We start from the raw sequence: 7,017 nt of genomic DNA, 5'->3' as shown, positions 1-7,017 counted from the left end.
GGCCGGCCCCAAACTGGGCTTTGTGGGGTCAGGACTCACCCGTCGGCGCACGTGACTCCGATCAGCACTCTCCTGCCCACCCGGGGAGGCAAGTCCGGCCGGGCTCAGGAGAAACTGAGGGCCTCAAGGCCACAGAGGGCCGAAAGTGGGCGGGTGGGGGTTATCGAAGGGATTTTGGGAACCGAGAAAAAGCGTCTGGAGAGGTCCGGAGGGTGATAACGGGCCTGGAAGGAGACACCAGCGCTGCCGGCTCCAGGGCACCTTCCACCCTGGCCTTTTTTTTGGGGGGGGGGGAGGGGGTAAGGGGGCGGGGTTGTTGGTACTGGGGTAAAACCACTGGAAGTGCTTCCGCATTGGAGTTTTGTTAGTAAACCTACCGCAAAATGATGGCTGTCTCCACCGCCTCTCTCGATTTCTGGAACACAGCTTTCCCCCGACTCTCCTACCTTTCCTTCCTGCCCTCTTTGGTAAAAGGGACATTTCCCGGGGGCAGATCCTAAGCCTCTTCCTCGCTCGAGGACCTTTGCACAGGCTAGCAGCCCGGCCACGCACTTCTTCATTTCTACCTTTTAGAATCTGACTTCTCTCAAGGTTCAGCTCCGGTGCCAACACACGCACACAGAGCTCCTCAGTAGAAGGTGAGTTCCTTGAGGCCAGGGACTGTTTTCCTTTTGTCTTCGTGTACCCAGCACCTTTCTTGTAGTACTGTCTAAATACTTGCTGGGTTGGATTGATTTAATCTACTCTCACAGGAGCAGGTAAGTGTCATCTTTATGCAGATCTCTATGTCCAAATGCAATCCCCTGAACTCTAACTTTGTGTCAATTGCCTGATGAACATTTCCTCCTGAATTTCCTGTTGGCATATCAAAAACAATCTTCCTTCTTAAATCTGTTCTTCCAAAGTTATCTGTTGAGGGAACCATTGCTTCTTCCCTCTGAATCACCCTCATCCTCTGTATCTGATCACTTTAACTTCTGTGATATTCCCTATCTATAACCTTTACTCCACTCACACTCCACTCACGGATACCACCCTAATTCAGACACTCATCTAAACTGGCATCAGCCTCCTAATTGGTCTACCTACTTCCAGTCTTTATATTATTCTGGTAGCCAAAATAACTCAAGGAAGAGGGTGCCATATCATTCTCCTGCTCAAAAACTTTCAGTGATTTCACACTATCTCTAAGACAGTAAATTAAAATTTAAAGTAAATTACAAAGCAAAAATTAAAGTAAAATTACAGAAAGTAAAATTTCTCATCTTTGTACTGGAAGCCTTTCACAATCTGAATCCTACATATCTTTCCATTCTTATTTCATGCTGCTGCCCTTTAGGAAGTCTCTTCTTTCAGCTAAATGGATCCCTGTTTCTGGAACTCAGCCCTCCCATCTTCTAATTTCACATCATCACAGCCTGTGTCTCTTGCATGAAATGAACTTCTACATCTCAGAATTCTTATCTGAATCAAAGCTCAGTTCAAGCAACTCTTCTGTTGGAAATCTTGATCCCCCAGTTGCTAAGGTATTTATTCATTTGTCTACTTGTACCACTGTGCTAAAATTTTATAAAAGTGAATTGAGTTCCAGGGCATCACTTTAAGTATTGAAGATAGTTCTAAGAAATGCTTTCATCTTTTGGACAGTTTTAAACTGGGTAGTGTAAATTTCAGGAAATTAGTAAAAAAAAAAATTTAGTAAATTTAGTCAGATGCATTGAAAATAATAAAACATTAGATTAGATGTAATTCATTTGTAATCTGGACATTCAGTTTTTAATAATGGCTTACTACCCCCCCCATTCTATTTTCAGCTGAATACATTGCTTATCTTTGCTTTGGGATGTAAAATGGTTTATAGAATCATGATATGAGTTGGATGGTTGATAACTTTGCACCTGAAGGCAGAGGACGACAGTCTAATGCTGGTTTGTAAAGTATACAGTAAAACTTGTAGAATGAAGATGAATGGACCTAATTTTATCAATTACTATCGAGTGTTATGAACTTGAAGCACTTTTATCAATTGCGAAGCCTTGAATGATGCTGTTTCCTACACTATTGTTTGTATTTTTGTTGCTTTAGAACCTCAGAAATTTTTACCCCAAAAAGCAACTATTTATTTTTACTAGAGGACAAATGTGACATTCCAAAGTAATTGCATAAAAGAATAACTTGAGGCAGAGAATGACTTCCAGTGATGAATACACTTTTTGTCCTCCTTTCCCCTAAGAGTTTGTTGATTTCTGTGGTTCATTCCTCCAGCTGAAGCCCTCTCAGTTTTATATGTCAGGAGCCATCCTTTTTCAGTCCCTATACCTCCTGGCTATCAGTAAATCTTTACCATACCCCCTATTCAATATGAAAAGAAATTCTAGAATTTACCATATACATGTATGTACATAACTAAAATAAGATAAATATGTTAATATCATAAAGAAAACTATTTGGGACATAAATTTTAGTATCATAAATTTGTTACTTGTTTATTATTTAGTCTACATTTTTTTTCATGATTGCAACTTTCAGAATACTTTAATAGGATGTTATAGTTATTTGTCAAGTAGACAAACTTTTCCTATCCCCTGGGTATACACGTACCCCAGGTTGGATGACATAGATATAGACTGTGATATTTTGTTTGAAAACAAAATCCTCACCCTCTGGCTCTATTAATCTTTCTTTGCTAGAGCCCAGGAAGGTATAGCTTGTCCCATGGGGAAGACAGAAGTAAACCTTCCTGACACTTTATTCAGTGCAGGGTGCACCATCATCTCAGAAGTTGGGGGTGAATGCCTAACTACATTTGCTAGTCATTTTTACTAAGGTAAAGAGAAATATAGATATATATCACTATTTAGTCGACTAGATATCAGGAGCTTGACAAGATTCCCACAGAAGCATGAACTTGGTTGCATATTATTCAAGATTTTGGGCATCCATAAAACAGCATTTTAAAATCCACATTCCATTAATTTATTAAATTAATTCTTTGACTAAGAGATACTACTCTGGGTTTATACCCAATGAGGTTAATGACAGCAAGAGAAGAATCATATATGAAGAAAAATATTCACAGTAGCACAATTTGTAGTAGCAAAAGCTGGAAATGAAATACGTATTTAACATTTGGGGAGTGACTAAGCAGACTGTGGAATATGCATGTCATTGCACCATAAGAAAGAATGAATATAAAGATTTCAGAGAAACTTAGGAGTATTTGTATGAAGTGATACAAAGTGAAAAAAGCAAAGCCAAAGGATAAATACACAGAATGAATATATGAATCTTCACACTGGGGAACTCTTAGTGTGAGAACTTCTTCCACCAAGGCAAATGCTGACAACTCAGTAGATGAGTCCTAGGACTTGCCTGAGGCTAAAGCGATTAACTGACTCAACTGGTATCTCTCAGCTAGTCATGGTCAGAGGTGAGATTTGAACTCAGGGCTTCCAGACTCAAACTCAGTAATCTGACCCACTCTGCCAGCAAAACTAATGTCAAAGACAACCAGTGATGTCAGTACCAAATATCAGAGCTAAAACTTAATCCCTTGTTTGTAGGTAAAACTATGAAAATAGTTGACAGACATGCTGTTGCTTAACTTTCTCTGGAGAATGTGCTTTTTATAAGGAGTTTGCTTTATTTTTTGTTAGGTAGTAACTTTTGCATCAAAACAAAATATGGAAATAAAAATGTTCAAAATACAAGTGAATGAAGAAATGCATATTGTTCACATTATATTAGGACAGGAGTTCCTAATTAGGGGTCTATAAACTTTTTTAAAAACTTGATAATTTTCAATATAATTGTTTTCCTTTGCAATCATTATTTTATGCATTTATGTTCTTATGTTATCATATGAACGGATCTGCATGCTTCACTAGACTGTCAAAAGGGTCCATGACCCAATAATTATTAAGAACCCCTGATCAATATTGGACAATGAAATGGGCCCGGTATTAAATAGGAAAGGAGAGACTAGGTAGGACTACATCTAGGTGATGTAATACTTAAAGATCACATGGTGATCCCTTATGGCAAAGCCCATTTTTTGAACACTATATGCCTGAAAATCTTGAAACACTAGATCTCTGAAGACAAAACTGTTGAACCTGAAAGACACTAGAAAGACATACTGAGTAGGCTGTATCATTTTACCAGTGATGACTTGGGCAAAAGAAATGGCATAAAAGATTCCATTTAGTTTGTAAGTTTGACTGGAGAAGGAAATTAACCAATCATGTAATGATGATAAATACTAGCAATGTTATACTGGTAATCATAAAAGATAAAAATGTGTCACGGACCACTGACAGTCTGTGTGGTGGAGAATATCAGAATAATACTTTTAAATGCATAAAATAAACCACATAGGATTACAAAGGAAAACAGTTATATTGAAATTCTGTTGCCAAATTTTTAAAAATTCATGGACCCAAGGTTAAGAGCCCTGGACCTAAAAATAGGCTCTAGCATGCTGAATAGATCCTTTATGGAAGATTTATGAAAAGGTATATATTAGAGTTACACAGGATGAGAAGGCATGGATAGGCATTGGTGAAGAGTGCCAATGTTGATGAGATTGCAGATCCATTAAAGCAGCACAACTTAAAACTGAACTTTCTTGACCCAGAAGTAAATCCTTGATAAAGCTTAAAAAGATCATAACATCATAACTTTGTCTCTAATCTTAAGTCTATTATTTCATATTTGACTTAGCTCAAGCAAAATACATTTGTCGTTTTAACATCCAGGATCAGTAAGGAAATGCTGAGATTTCAAGAGCTAGAAATGGTGATTTTGGTGATTATATTTTCCTTGTTGGTTTATAAACACAATTATGCTGTTATAATAGTAATAGTCTTGAAAGAGTATGTATATACACATATGTACACACTCAAAAATACTATTAATAAAAATAAGATCTCATTAATGTGTTATCATAGCTAGCATTTATAGTGTTCAAAGGTTTGCAAAATGGTTTAATAAGTTATCTCATTTTATCCTTATTTAGCAGAAAGTGCATTGGACTGGCAGCCAGGTAGCACAGCGAGTAAGAGCACCGGCTTCAGTGTCAGAACGACCTGGAGATTGAATCCCGGGCTCAGACAGTTAGCACCCACCCAGAAACACCTGGCCGTGTAACCTTGAGCAAGTTACTTAACCCCAATTGCTTAGGGGCGGCCAGGTGGCTCAGCAAGTAAGAGTACCGGCTCCAGTGTTGGGACGGCCTGGAGATCGAATCCCAGGCTCAGACACTCAGCACCACACCCAGAAATAACTGGCCGTGTAACCTTGAGCAAGTTACTTAACCCTGATTGCTTAATTAAAAAAAAAAAAAAGAAAGTGCATTGGACTAGGAGGACAAGTCATTTGTTTTCCCTGGGCTGTTCCACAACTGTGAAATGAGGGAGGTGAAGTAGATTATTTTAAAATTTCCTTCTAATTCTATTCGAACGTTTTAAAAAAAGTAGACCACATGACAAACACCCTTTTAGATTCTGGGGTCATTGCTGTTTGTCCTTCAGTTTCAAAGAGGACCAGTTACATCACAGGGTGATGTCTTCACTTGTATGTGAATTGGTTTTAAGTGAGGGAGAGTTGTACAAAGTCATCAGCCTCGCTCTTTTAGAGTCACCTAAGTCCAGTGGCGAAACAAAAGTCAAGATGATTGTTGATAGCCTAGGATGCAGCAGTAGCCTGTTTGAGATCTGACCAAGCTCTGAGCACTCCTCAATGCCTGCTTCAGCTACCTTCATGGCCCTACAAACATACTGTTCTCATCCATCCCTTCCACCAGGGGAAGTCTTCACATGCTTGGGGTAGACATCTCCCAAACTCACTGATCGGTTTGTGGCCGTTGGTTAACCTAAACCTGGTTCAGTCCATCTACCAAGACAGTGTACTGGGGTGCATGCTATAGCTTCTTGGAAGCACTGGTGAGAGTTGAGTGCCAAGCAGATGGCAAAGGTGGAAAAGTAGCCCTGAAAAGGGCTTCTTGTTAGTTCTCCTACAACACCCATACAGCCCTGCTGAAGTCATAAAGACAAAAATAAAGCAGATTGAATCCGGGCTCAGACACTTGTTACCCACCCAGAAACACCTGGCAGTATAACCTTGAGCAAGTTACTTAACCCCAATCGCTTAGGGGTGGCCAGGTGGCTCAGCGAGTAAGAGCACTGGCTCCAGTGTTGGGATGACCTGGGGATCAAATCTGGGCTCAGATACTTAGCACCACACCCAGAAAAAACTGGCCGTGTAACCTTTAGCAATTTTCTCAACCTGATTGCTTTAAAAAAAAAAAAAAGCTTGTCCAGATTCCCAATCACTGAAATGTACAAAAATAACTTCTGCAGTAACTTGCTGGTGAGTCTTCCCACTCTATTCTATCACTAAAGTTATTTTTCTTAAAGCACAGGCCCAACTATGTCCCCCCCCCACTCAACAGCCTAGCCCTCCTACCTTTCCCATCTTCTTTTATCTTACTCCCCCTGCCATGTACTCGTTGATTCAGTGACACTGGGTTCCTAGCTATTCGATGAATAAGAACAGCATCTTTCAGAGTATTTTTTCTGACTGTCCCCATGCCTGGAACGTTCTGCCTCATCTCCACTTATTGGCTTCCTCTAAATACCAACTAAAATCGAATATTCTAGAGGATGCCCTTTCCCACCTTTTTAAAATTGAGAACCTTCCCTTCTTTATTATTTATCCTGTAGATGGCTTGTTTGAACATATTAGTTTGCATGGTGCATTAGATTGTGAGCTCCTTGAGAGGAGGGACAATCTCTTGCCTTTTTCTACCCCAGAGCTTAGTACGATACCTGGTACGTAATAGGTTCTTAATAAACATTTACAAATTTTCTCATAAAGCAATACAGTTCTTCATCAGAGACAACTTTCTGTAAGTATTATTTACTTTTCTACCTTATTGGAACTGTTGATGCCCAAACTTCACCTTTAAAACTATTTTTAAACAATTAGCTATCCATCTTTCCCTTAAGAAAGCAGTAT

This window comes from Petaurus breviceps, unplaced genomic scaffold, assembly GCF_028583685.1.
Source record: "Petaurus breviceps papuanus isolate PSGF00001 unplaced genomic scaffold, PetGlider_PUasm1.0 37, whole genome shotgun sequence".
NCBI classification, from domain to species: domain Eukaryota; kingdom Metazoa; phylum Chordata; class Mammalia; order Diprotodontia; family Petauridae; genus Petaurus; species Petaurus breviceps.
Note: the sequence above shows the minus strand (reverse complement) of the source record.